The sequence below is a fragment of the Chelmon rostratus genome, chromosome 8 (assembly GCF_017976325.1).
Source record: "Chelmon rostratus isolate fCheRos1 chromosome 8, fCheRos1.pri, whole genome shotgun sequence".
Taxonomy (NCBI): Eukaryota; Metazoa; Chordata; class Actinopteri; order Chaetodontiformes; family Chaetodontidae; genus Chelmon; species Chelmon rostratus.
This window is the reverse complement of record NC_055665.1, coordinates 17709551-17723458: the sequence shown is the minus strand read 5'-3', so window position 1 is coordinate 17723458 and position 13908 is coordinate 17709551. Positions and strand designations below refer to the sequence as shown.

The following is a 13908-nucleotide window of genomic DNA, read 5'->3' as shown; positions in this document are numbered from 1 at the left end:
CGAGTCTCTCAGCACTCTGTCTGTGATGCAGGGGACTGGCACCAAAATCCCATCCTGTGTCTGTAATAACTGTCTGGTCTGTAGGCAGACAGTCATACATCCAGTCGTTGTTGACAGCTGGCATTGTTCTGAAAGTGGCTGGTTATGTATTTTTAATCATATAATTAAATTTGTGAGGCTCGTCTGCCAGCCAGTGGCAAAACAGCTGAAAATGTTGACAAAACCACAGTGAATGCATGATCTGTCTTCCTACAAGGCACAAGTAAGCATCTGTCGTTAGGACAGTGGTGGGAGAAGCACTCAAGACTCTTAACTCAAGTGAGAGTATAGCAAGATCTTCATGTAAAAGTTCTACTTTTATTTACTTTATACACAGTCAGGTGGTTTAGTCCCGTGCTTCCCCTCCAAAGGCTCACAATGTAAATGTAAGGGGCTGTGAGATGATGAATGTGGAAGTGAGGAAGAAAAAAAAAAAGACTTCTTCTGCTTTTTTTTTTTTGGGCTATAATATTCAATACTTTTAGATAATTTTCCCAAACAATTATTTCAAAGAAATTGTCTGAGAAGTTCAGAGGGGAAATCTCTCTTTGGTGGAACAACTCACAAACATCTGAAGCCTAAAAAGACCCTTGAATCATAAGATAGAAAAACTTTAAGTAAAGGACAATTACCTAAACATTGGACTGTCAGTACAGCACTTAGCAACTTTCCACTGCTGGGTTAGGAAGTAAAAAAAAAAATAACCTGAAAGCATTGTTGATATTTAATGTCCTCTTCCAGGGAAACACTTGAATCTACAGACCAGAGAGTCAGAAAGTCCCAACTTTCAATCACAATAAACACAAATGAATTCATCGCTGCCAGAGTTGTTGCTAACTGTTAAATGCACATGATAAAATATTAACATGAACACCGGCAAGAGAGAACTGACTGAGTGGTGCAGCGAGGTAATTGTGGTTATTCTGACGTTACGATTAAAGCATCCCTTGAATCAGCGGTGCACCAAAAATAATGAAATGCATCCAGAACATTCACACCACTCGATCTCGGATCGTTGTGCTGTTGCGGTGCAGCTGTGAAAAACCTTTACAGGCGATTTCTTTATTCACTGTACACTTGGAAATTTAATATCTTTTATTAAAAAGCAGCACTTATGTTTGTTTGCCTCAGGAGAGACTGCACTAGCAGATAATCTACTTAATGTTGATTACATTCTTCTCTTATTAGAGACCCCTTTGTGGCCCATGTTTATTTTTTTAAAACTGTGTTATAAATACACTGCTCCTCCCTTTCCTTATCCTCCATATTTGGTATAAATGAGATGATCTGTTACGCATTGAAATGCAGGATGTTTCATCCAGAACCTGCTGTACAGTGCTGTCATGGCCACACGAATTCCTCGCCATTGCCCACCAGCTTAGACCCAAACACACAAGAAAATGCTGTAACCCCCTGCTTGATGGCCCATCACATGATCGAAATACACAGTAATTCCCAGTCTATGGCAGAAATGTTCCGGAGAGATTATCGTTGTAGACAAGACTCCTTTGTTTTGGGTTTCTAGTCTAGCATTCTGCTCTCAGATCACTTCACAACTGAAAAACTGCGTTCTGCTCGGCCGCTGGAAACACGCTGGATGCAGTCAGCCACGTCACGTTGGCCTGCCGCCGTCCCCTTAAACACCTCTCACTATTCTCAAACAAGAAAACAGAGGCAACACTAATGTACACTTTTCATCAAACTCAAAATTCCTGTTCAAGCTGATGGCAACAAGCATGCGTCCAACGCCAAGCCGCACGCCTAGTTAGTACAATATGGCTGCGTTTTGGAGAAGATGTGTGAATGAGAGACTTGCAAACGCTTTCAAGGGAGGGGGGGGGGGGGACGCTCTGAAACTTCCAATGCACATTTGTCATGCTTTTAAGTGATTTACAAATGAGAGGCACGCAGGCTTTGTGAGGGAGATGGAGAGCGAGAGGAGTTTTCAGTAAGGCAGCTTTGTGTGTCCCTGCCTACCCGCGGCATATAGATGGAGCTGGAAATTGTGCTTGTGCGTCATCAGCGGTCATTAGACCAGGAGATACACCAGAGCCACTTGTAGTATGGTGATGGAAGGGGGGAAGGAGAGAGGGGAGATGATGGTGATGATAAATGCCTTCCGGAGTCTCTTTTATTTATTATTCATGGCAGAAAGGAATAAAAACTGTGAGAGTGCTGAAGTTTTGTAATAAAGCAATAAAAGTTTTGCTTTGGATATTTATTTATTTAATGGTATGAATATTCAGTTTAGGCGAAATAAAAAGTGAAATAAGAATGTTTATTCATTTATTTATGTTCACTTTACTGCAACATCTTTGACACCACACCCACTCATTCCTATGCGTACACACACACATACTCTTTCTCTCTCTCTCTTACACACACACACACACACACACACACACACACACACACACACACACGCGCGCGCAGTAATAGTACACTATCTCAAGTAAACACACCAACTCCCAGTTAGTGACAATGTCTTGCTGACTTTTCTCCCCCTGACCACTTTTGACTCATTTATTATGACTTTCATTCAGTACACAGGGGCGGCTTGTTTTAGCCAGGCAGCCCTTGAACAAAGATGAGAGGGAAGAGAAAAAAAGACAGAGGAAGAGGGAGGAGGGACAATCTAAAAAAGCCACCCATCCCCCTCTTGCTAAAAAAAAAAAAAAAAAATGCCTGCCTTGCCATGATTTCCTCCCTCACCTTCCTCATACAAGGCCTGTGTTTTTCAGCTGAAACTTTTCTCTTCAGGTCTTCAGAATAATGACAAAACACTCGTGCGCCTCTATTGATTCTGGCGTTGATTTAAGAAAATGTGTTGGTGAGTTTGCTGCTCGACTCAACAGGTTTCTGTGTGTGTAAGCAGCTTTGATTTGCTGGGAGACTTTGATAAATATCGCTTCGGCGTGATCCCATGCAAACATGCGCTCCATATGCCCTCAATTCTTTTGCAATGAGGTCATAAACTAACACTTTTCAATGTCAGCTGTTTTGAACATGGCTTCTGTGTTGGGGCTATTGTTATTGGCTTGAGCCGTGTGTGTGTGAGTGTGTGTGTGCGCGCGCAGACGATTCTGTCTCTACTTTGCTGAAGGGATCGGGGTTGGGTCGGGTGTGTGAGCACACACTCACATGCACTAGTCACAGAAGTAAAACATAGATAGGGCAAATTACAAAGTGAGTTTGAGCACTTGAGGCAATGCAAACAACAGCTGTCTGTGGCGTAAGTAGCACAGTCAACACACACAGGCACACAGCGACACACACACACGCCTTGGATATAATTAGTAAGATCAAGATAAGTGGAGGGCAGCTCATGAAGTCTGTGTGTGTTTTGTGCAAAGCAACGATTTGATTCGTTTCTCAGGTGCGGATAACTGTGCGCCCACTTTGAGGCGAACCTTGCTGGGAAAATGTCCCTTCTGACCGCGTATTTGTTTGTGTGTTAGCTCACACTGTCCTGCTCATCACACCTGAGGATGATAGAAGTACAGCAGAGTGTGGAAAAACCGAGGCGGCCCAGCCATGTTTGTATGCAGGTTTCTAACCAGCTAGTGTACGGCAGGTGATTTAGGCCTTGACCACATGTAAACGGATATTTAGCAAAACAAACATTTGCCTCTGCGTCTGGGCCTGGGTTTATCTGGATCCGTGTGTCCGTGCCTCTCGCTGCTAAGAGCACGCATCTGAAACAACAACAACAATGGCAGACCACTGGTTAGTTTACATTTGGTTCGCACTGCCAGGCCATGTGCCAGAAAGGTGCTAAATATCTTTAAATCAATGATTATCTACTATTGTTTGTGTTTTTAAGTTACGCATGCTCAGAATGTTTTTCTCTAGAATTTGACGCATCGCTGATCACTGGCGCGGCACGCTTGTTGGACCGGAATCCTTTTTTGTGTTTCAATGAACGCTATCGACCAATCTTCAGTCTGAGAAACATGCTGACTTTTTCACTTAGCCATAAGGGTGTGAATAACTAGCGATCAGGAATTTTAGTTCAGTTTGATAGCAGATGATCGTTTGAAGAACACTTTGTCTCTCTCTCTCTCTTTAATTCAGTTCACTCACTACGACTCAGGAGGATGCTACTGGAAGATGGTTTTTACCTCAGATCTTCAGACTGGAAATCTCTGGTTCTGAGTGCAAACTTAAGCGACACAAACGGGAACATTTCACATGTTTGAAAACAGTTTACCAGTAATAGTTACTTTACTAGCACTCGTGTGCCTATATGAAAACACTGGTATAAGGTCTTTTGTTTCAGCATCTTTGCCGAGCCCGAGGAAATGACGATGCCGCAGTGATGTAATCAGGGCTACCTGAGTTTGGGCTCAGACATCAGACTTTTCGAACAGGAAGGCTGTGTTCCAAAGCGGGTGTGGCGATGCAAAGATACGGGTGTTTACTCCTCTGCTCCTCTGATTACATCTTAAATGATGCTGGTCCAGACAGTGTGACTGCTGTCAGTTTCAACAGCAGGAACAGCAGTAACAGTGGTTGTACTTCAAGTTGCAGTGGCAATATCAGTTTCAACTATCCAGCAGCGACGGGAGGGAGTGAGTGTGGGGGTGGGCATGATGGTGAGCAAGTGTGAGTGTTTGAGACGAGGGTTAGGCGAGTGGGTGTGTAAGCAGGTTTTAGATATAGTACTATTTCAGTTTTTGTAAGTGTCTGCAAAGCAGGTAATATAGGGCCTGAACTCTATAGCCGCTCCGACTCAAATCATGTTTCATGGATTGTCAATAGTCCTGCGTGCTAAACTGGAAAATAGCGACACCGGGACTCACCTAAACGTACTGAAGTCAGTGTGTTTGCTAAAAGATTTCTCCCGGGTTGCTTTTGAAATGTCAACAAAAGCTACACTGCCCATAATCTGGCATGTCTTTATTTAAAACACACCAGTGTGCGCTACGGCATGATGAGCCAAGATGCTAATGCTGCAGCAGTTAGCATATTTAAAGCCTGATTTATTGGCAGATTATTTGCAGGCTCATGATTGTCAGGGAGCCTTGATTGCATTTTAAAAACAAAAATTCTTTTCAAATGTACGATCAAATTTGTTGCGGCAGAGGGAGATACAGATCGGAAGAGTCAAGTGATTTTGACTTTTGTGTCTTGGGGTTCAGACACGTTGTGAACAAAGCATTGTTTCACAGCTTAAATACTGAAACCCAGCTGGGAACAGAAAGAGATATTAATATGCAATATGTAAAGTACATTCCATTACGTTGTTAGCATAGAATATAGATCCTGTTTTCTCATTTAGTGGAACCCATTGACTACAAGCTCACTGTTACAGCTGTAGCCTTACTGTAACTGTAGCTGCTTAAATAGCTCGTTGACATCCCAAAATGAAGTCATTGTTTTCATTTCATATCAAGTTGTTGACTCCAAGTTACGGCTCCAAGTTATGGAAAATTTCTTGACAGGAGCTTTGAAATAAATGTTGGAAACCCTGCGTATGCACATGACAGTCAAATTGAAATGAGAATTTCACAGAAAATAGGTCATCTGAAAAAAAAAAAGCAACCAACCAAACTTGAAAACCACTGGTCCAAGTGACACTTCCGTCTCACTCTCGTCATACAAAAACATGTGCTCACACATTTATCGCTCATTTATGGGGTTGTTTTATGCATAGCTGAACTTCTGCACTGCGTGAAGTGAGGAAATCCCAAGATGAGAGACAAAATCTAGCAAGGCAACAAGTTGCAGATACAGCTTTTCTTTGCACTTTACATAAAAATTACCTTTTTCATGCACTGCCCTGACATCTTTTTAAGTATTACTCTTTAAAGCAGAGAATCAAACAGCGAATAACCTGAAAGATTTTGAATTAAGTGAGTTTTTACTGAAGCAGAGCCAGAAAAGAAGCAGAGGAGCAAGAAAATACACTGCTCTTTAAAGCCTAGTTAATGTATGGTTAATGTTAGTATGAAGTAAGTTCCATTTTTACTGTATTTATAATATAAAATTGTCTTTTATAATATTAGATCTCTTGCTCAAATTTCCTTTTGTTTTTTATGATACCAAGAAGTGTGCTGGCACATTTAATTCAACTCAACCAATTAAAATTGTTTCTCCTAAAAAGTTTGGGCCACTCAGACCTGTTAGTGAAATGCTTAGCTGCCTTGTTATAGGATCTCACGGACACATTTCAACAGCGGCGCATTTGCCGCTGGTTGGAGAGCTCGCCAAATTGGAGTAATAGAGCCTCATGCCAGACAATAATGTGAGTTAAATCCTTTAGGGCAAGGAGCTGCAGAGATAGCCAAACAAAAGATAATCAATATCATATGGTGTGTCGCCTGGAGTCTAGACCAGCCTCTCGCCGGCATACTCATCACATGCCTCTGAGCGGTTGTCTACCGCCAGATTCAATGTCAGACACAATGTCAAACAGGCAACACATCCAGGGCAACGTGTTAATTACAGCATCATCACACAAATAAAGACTGCACTAATATGACAGCTTTCAACACAAGGTGTTATTATGGTTCACAAACAGTATGACAGTGATGCTAAAACAGCAAAAGAAGAGTTTAAATAAATACTTGGCTGCAGTTAAATGCCTCCATGCACAACATTTACTGACTTAAAAAATATAGGAATTTTGGGGAGCATTCATTACTTGTGTTACTAAATCCCAACACACACCATACATACAGGCCAATAACAGCGTATGCATCCTTTGTAAATAAACAAAAATGCTGGCTGGCTTGTTTTACCTGATGAGAAAAGTGGAAGTGATACTGGGAGATGTCAGTAAAAAGGATATTATATGATTGTCTTTTAATAGAGGCAGTAGACACCGTATATGCATGCAGCCACAATGACACAATGTAAAGCACAATAGTGGCGGCATCAAATTGCAGTGTGTGCCAATGTATAGAACAAGGCTGATACACAGGCAGGCATGTACACCAGCATATACGTATACAACATATACAATTTTTAGCCACCTTTTCCTGCACACACACACACACACACACACACACACACACGCACACACACAGACACACACACGGCCAACACCCGCTCCCTCCCCTCTATCTCTTTTGAACCTGAGGACAGACAGAGGAGGCTCTGTGTTTGAATTAAAGGGCTACGACAGGAGCGGATACTTCCCTTCCCTCTGTGACAAGCTGCATGTAACAGGGTTGCTGTCACCGGTAAAATAAACCATGCGTGCGCACGTGGCACGGCACAACAGCTCCCTGCCTGGCTTCCTGTTTACCTTGTGTGTAAGTCAGAACATGGGATCCTTGTGTGAGCTCTGCAACATGCTCGCCGAATGACATAAGATTAAATGATGAAATCCCGTGCTGTGATATTTTCAGCGTGTCCCTGGTGGCGGTTTTTGTCTTATTGTTTGCTCTCGCTGCACCTTGTCTGTGAACATGCATGGCTGCCTTTGAATGAGCTGGGGAGTATGTGTGTACTGTACGCAAGCGAAGGGGGGACAGTAGTTATGCTGTGGGGAATATGTAGCTACCTTTTGAGTGTGTGTTTGCATGTATGCACTTCACCTTCTGCACTTTTTCAGTTTGTGTCGTGTTTTTTCATGCAGAGAGTGTGCACGTGCATGTTTCTGCACTTGCTCCTGCATCCATGCGTGTTGAGGGCTAGCGTGTGTGTGTGTGTGTGTGTGTTTTTAGAGTGATAATTCTGCTGAGAGGCAGGCAGACAGTAGGGGAGGGTGAAGGAGGAGGAGGAGGAGGAGGAAGAGGAGGAGGACTGAAGACAATGTAAGCGCTGCAGTATGATCCTGTATCCATCAGGCTGCCTCCTGCAGTCACCGCTGCTTAAAATGCACTGCCACAGACACACACACACACACTCCCCCTCTCTCACATACACACACAGGAAATGGCCTCAATCACTGTAGCACACAGTCCACAGTTTCTCATTCCAGATGGGATTATGATGTTATTACTGCACGATTACACCACATAACTATATTAGCAACAGAACACAACCTGGGACTTCTCAATCAGTCACCTTCCCTTTATACTGAGAGGACTTTTCAACAACCCAACAACCCCTCCCTGCCTCACACACACATACACACTGTACACACCCATGACTAACAACAGCAGGAGCCAGCCATTTACCTTAATCTTTATCCTCCCGCCTGCCGGTGAATTAGTGATTATAAGCATGATTTAACGATGTTTGTGCTGTGATGTATTGCCTTTTTTTATGTCTCTAACTCTATGCTGATCCAGTGACGCAACAAGATTTGTATTGTATTGGGAGCTTTTTGCAGGTGGATGTCTTGCAGGCCAGCTGAGAGCAACGTCGCTAAAATAGCATGAACGATTACTCATGTGGGTGGATCCACCCTCACTTCCCCTCCCCACCCTATGGAATTTGATAAGATGGAAAGGAAAGGTGGTCAAAGGAGAAGAAGAGGAGTAGAGAGAGGGGTTGGGGGCGTGTGGTGGTGGGGGGGTGAAATTTTTAAACAGGAGAGGGAGGGGAGGAGTGCAACCAGGAAATAGATGAGATCCAAAAGCTGTTTCAGATTGAGTCAACAAGATAGAGAAAGAGAGAGAGAGTGAGAGTGAGGGAGCAGCACTCTTCCTGTAACGATGAAGAAGAAACAGAGCCCGCTGATTCTAAGTTCAAAACCATACACACTCGTTCTGGAATCCTCCTTTTGTCTCCGTTCAAACGTCATCTGGAGAGAAAGAAAGATAAATTGAACATGTGTGCGCAAAGCTGCCACCATGTCACACAATGAACAGTGGAGAGGAAGAGACAGTGGGCTCTGTATCAGTGAGATTTATTTATCTCACGCCTGCAAAGCACATTTGACTTGAGCTGCATTCTTTTCTGTTTGCCTGAATTGAGAGAGGTGTGGCACCAGAGTCCTAAAAGGACCTTATTTGCCTTATTCAAAAGAGGTAATGTGATACGCCATAAATATTTCACATCGCATGGCAAGACATGGGCTTCCTCCTGCTGCTCGGAGATATTTGCTCATGGGCTGGTTAGGCAACAAAGCACACCACCACCACCGCCACTCCGACACTCCCTGAGGTATCTCTTTGAGGGCTCTTCTTGCACTCCTTTGCCAGCTGACAATTAGCATGCGGTCGCTAATGCACTACGAGCTAATTGAGCACAAGGGGGCTGAAGGTGTCAGTCACTGGAGACGGCTTGTGGTATATGCGTATCCTAGTAGCAAACACTAGTGCCATTTTAAGACAAGAGAGGATAAACTTTATTGAACCAAGTGAGAGAAGTGGGTCGCTGCATGAGCACAAGTAAAGTCAGTGCACAAAAAGAAATGTTTCTCAAATGTTAAGTCGACAGTACGAGGAATAAACATGGATAATAAGCTGCCTTATTGTCATGAATCACATTTGCTACTTACAGCACTGATGCTCAGAACAAATCTTCATATATAACTTCAGTTTTCAATTTTCTTCAATTTTCTTCATTTATTAAGTGCAGTTCAACCTGTAGTCAGGTAACGGACACACGCAGACACCATCTACTGTAAGGTAAAACAATGTTGCACATCATTATCTTGGATATCACGTGCAGCTATTATAAGAGCTGCCCCGAGGTGTGCGCCTGCATCTGCCGCGCATGCACAAGCAGATATGCATGCACTGGTGTGCAAATGCACGCTTGCATTGTTGTCTGCATGCACCGCTGGTACAGTGGGGTGCAGGAGATTTTCAAACCGGAATTTTTAAAGGTGAAGGTTCACCGAGGCACGTTTTAGAATGCTGAGTGGGTGACCTGCAGACTGAAGGGCGTTCGACGGGGAAGCTTCTCTGCCGACTGCTTCAGAGAGAACAGAGAGAGAGAGGAGAGAGAGGGGGAGAGGACACCTTGGTGTGTGTTTGGTCTGACATTCCCTCTGACTTGGAAAGCAGGAATGGAGAGAGAGGGAGGCTGTTTTAAAGACTGCTCTCTTATAACAGGAAGTATCTGAACAGTGACTCACACACTACAGGGATAGAGAGAGAGAGAGCAGGGAGGCTCTGTTCATGGCGTTATAACGATGTATCACCAATATGCATGTGTGCTTGTCATTACATTCATGGGTGTGAGAGGATTTTTTTTCCATGCTTGTAATAATGAACGTCAGTAGTGACGATGTGTGTGTTCGCGTGGGAGTGTCACATTTTTAGAAGCATGGAATGATGTCTTTTAGCAGCCATGTTCCATGTTAAACATACTGTGTGTGTGTGTGTGTGTGTGTGTGTGTGTGTGTGTGTGTGTGTGTGTGCGTGCGCTGGAGGGGGTTATCATTGTGTGTTCATGCATTTGTTTCTTCTTCTGAGTGGTATGATCCACTCAGAAGAAGCACATAATGACTTACTTGGCAGCCTTGGGTGATCATCTACATGTGCATGTGCTCACACACACAGTAGGTGTTTGGATATTAGCACACCTTATACTTGAGGAGGCAGCCGTGCATCTTACAATACTCATCTGTCAATGTCTATGTGAGCGTTCAGTTCAGTGTTAGTGTCCAGATGCTCAGGGAGCACCCGTGCAGCTCTGGGGGCTGCAGATATAAAGCGGCGTGCCTGCCGTTACAATTCAAGGGCTCGTCGCTGATAAGATGTCTGTGCGTCTTAACTCGCTGGTGCATCAGCAGTCAGCAACGTGGCTCCCTCTCACTGCACACATGCTGAGCAAACAAGCCTGACCTCTGCACAACACCCACAACAACACTATGGAGTGACAGTTGTTACACACGACTTTAGCCTACAATGAGCTGGAGTACATAAGAACAGCAGTCTGTTTAGTCTTGTGATCTATAGGCCTGGGCAGAGATAGAGTAAGGAGGCGATCCGTGCTGATAGTCACAATACTTACATGTACTTAATGTGTAATCTGATTTATTGGGAGGGAATAACAGCACACATCCTAAAATTTCTACACCACTGAGTTGTCACATTTATTTTCCATGCTTTTCTAGATTTTCCAGTTCTGCGAGGGATTGAATGAGAGCCCTGTTTGTCTGGCATTTACTTACCTTGTGTAAAACAGTCCAGTGAATCTACTAATTTCAGCATTTCTGGGCTTATTTTTCAAAAGTGAAGCAGAGCCGCAAGTGGCAGCAATGCACATTGTACCCGCGTCTTAGTTTAGGTTATTAAGTGTGACCTTAAACTGTTGCTGTGTTCTTTTGTTTGCCATTGTCAAGAGTGTGTGGAACAGGATTGAAAACCTGCTTGACTGAAAACAACTAATTAGGCTTTGCTTTTGTGTTGGAAGAGCATCAAAGAAAGAAACTAAATGTAGAAAAAAAAGAATATTTTGGAAGACATATCTATTTTGATATTGTTTAAAATCTGCCAGTAAAGACACGACAAATGTACTGTCTTTGAACGCTGTTTCATTTCTTTCTTTCAGGGATTTTCTCTATGACACAAGAAGTGGGTTTTCCACGTCTTAACTCGTGAATCAAGTTATTCAGACTTTCATTGAATCATATTTTTTCTTAGTATTCGTCTCTTCACAATCAGACAAGGTTTCACAGCACTCTCGCGTGTAGCCTCATATTTTTTTTGGCTTCCTCACAGCTGTCCGGGGGTTGCAGCAGGGTGGATCAAGCAGGATGACTCTCTGGCCATCTCACATAATGACACTCGATTGGCAAAGAGTTAAATGACATCACTGTGTCCCTTTGCTTTGCCGGGACATCATTTCATAGCTTCACACCGGTCTGAATAAACCGGTGAGACTGACATTCTCACACTCTTTGCGCACTTTTTGCGTGTCCTTAGCGGTGGCAGCAACTTTTCGCTGATGAGACAATAGCAGATAGTTCCATTTAATGCGGGAGGAACCATTCGGTCTCGGGGTAGGGGTGTCAGAAAATTACCAAAACACGCGCTGAGGCACCAATGGTAAAATATGTTTTGGTGGGTGTTGCTGTGGCCAAAAAACAATATATGACTTTAAATGTTTAGTTCCAAAATCAAACGTATCGGCGACATTCAAATAATCTCGGAGAGGAAGCCCCCGTCCACCCCCGCAGGACAGGATGAACTCGAACTACTCATTCATGCACTTCAGCATACACTGCAAAGAGCATGTTTTCACCTTTAGGATTGTCTATGCTTCTTGAAGTCACCCTGGATTATTCTTTTGGACAAAGCAGGTACGCAGATTTCTGATTTTCTCTCTCTTACACACACAGTGTACTGGAGCACCTCACGCGCTTTGAACGGGCTGTAGGTGGAAGGCGATTGTTTGATCTTTATAAATAGGTTACAGGCAAGGGTGTAGTGGTTGAGTTAAAAAAAAAAAGCCTGTCGGTCATCATCTCAAGGCAACAGAGCCAGAAGTGTGTGAACGACAAATTACAGCATCCACTTTTCGTAGACACACATTTACTTACAGCAGTATTTCTGATGAGCGTGATCTGCGCGAGTCATCATACTTAATGTCAGGGTTTATAAAGCTGTCCAAAGTCAGTCACTCTAATGAAAACAAACAGGAATAAACTGAGCATGGCCGGACTCATATCCTCCACCAACATCCCTGAGGTGAAGCAAACTTTCCACCAGCTCTCCAAACACACTCATCTCTTCCTTGAGTAGTTTTTTTTTTTACTCTATCACCGCAGCATCAAACACACAGATTTGTGGCAACAACACAAGTAGAATAAAAGAGACAGGGGGATCGGAGCAGAAACCATCCAGGAGATGAAGAACACTTTAATTTATTTATTTGTTTTTGGAAAGATTGTTTTATTCACACGGAGTCAGACACACAGGGTGGAGGTGGACGTTAGGGAGGGGTGAAGGGGGCACATCCATATTAGGAAGTCGTGTCCTACATAATAGACATGGCACAGCAGCCACTGAGCAAGGCACAGGTGCCAGCACCCGGAACAGTTCTATTCTTCATTTAGATGAGGATCTGAAACCGCTGGAAGATCTCTGGTGTGTTTCTTCTTTCAATCTCTGCGCCGAATCAAGCTCTCACAATTCATCTGCATGCGGTGTGTGCGTGCGTGTGTGTGTGTGTCTGTGTGTGTGTTTGTGTGTGTGCGTGTGCGTGTTGGGGGGGCGGAAACGTGGCGAGAGAGGAGGGGTCGGGTGTTTCATGTGTGTGTGTGTGTGATGGGGTCTGTGCATGTAACTTTTTTCCCCCTCAAATGATGATGCACCTACAGGATGTGAGCCTGCTGTTATGATAAAGGGACACAATGAGATAGAAGATGTGGCTCATGGGAGCAATTCCAATCAATGACGCTTTCTGGTCTCTCTCTTGACGTGTACGTACAGGTGATCGAGACCAAAGTGCGGGTATGTGGGCAAGAAGTAAGCACGCAGGCCGATCACAGATAGCGCGAGCTGCCTGTGGCACCGCCGTGTCTTTTACGCACGAAGCCGATTGCGCGTATATGGTGGCGCACGTTGTGGTGAGCTGGGGACAATAGTTTAGTGTCGCCTCTTCTCTTCTCTACACACTTTAGACTAAACACAAACACGCGAACACACCAGCTGATCCAGCTGATAGGAAGCGATGGAGACATACGTGAAACAAAGACACAGTTGCGTGTGTGTGTGTGTGTGTTGAGGTTTAGAGACAGGGATTCCGTCGTGGGGACAAACTTTTCAGCTTCTCCTTTTTCGCCCTCGATCTTGTCCTCGGTGTTTCATGCACAGGGCTTCTTTCCATTCACGGTGCGTTCAGGTGCTCCCAAAGGCTCCGCCATTTCCCCTTTGCAATCGCACGAGTTAGATCAGAAATACCTGTATTGTTTTAAGAGGGGAAAATGCAGCTGCACTCTCTTCTGTAGGCATGTTGACCAGCATGTTGACTGGTCACATGTGTTTCATCACAATAACATCTGTGTGAGCTTACCCG

At 43.9% G+C, this 13908-nt stretch overlaps 1 protein-coding gene across 3 annotated transcripts in view; it reads left to right on the top strand.

Annotated features, from left to right (window-relative positions):
• The first annotated feature begins 12104 nt into the window (after window positions 1-12104).
• LOC121610465 (zinc finger protein 516-like) overlaps window positions 12105-13908 on the top strand; it is a 41943-nt gene continuing 40139 nt past the window's right edge. For 2 of the 3 annotated variants that reach the window (XM_041942592.1, XM_041942595.1), the window contains exon 1: window positions 12105-12190. The gene's annotated coding sequence lies outside the window, so the exon portion shown is untranslated. The remainder of the gene's footprint in view (window positions 12191-13908) is intronic. The other variant, XM_041942593.1, reaches the window with a different exon arrangement.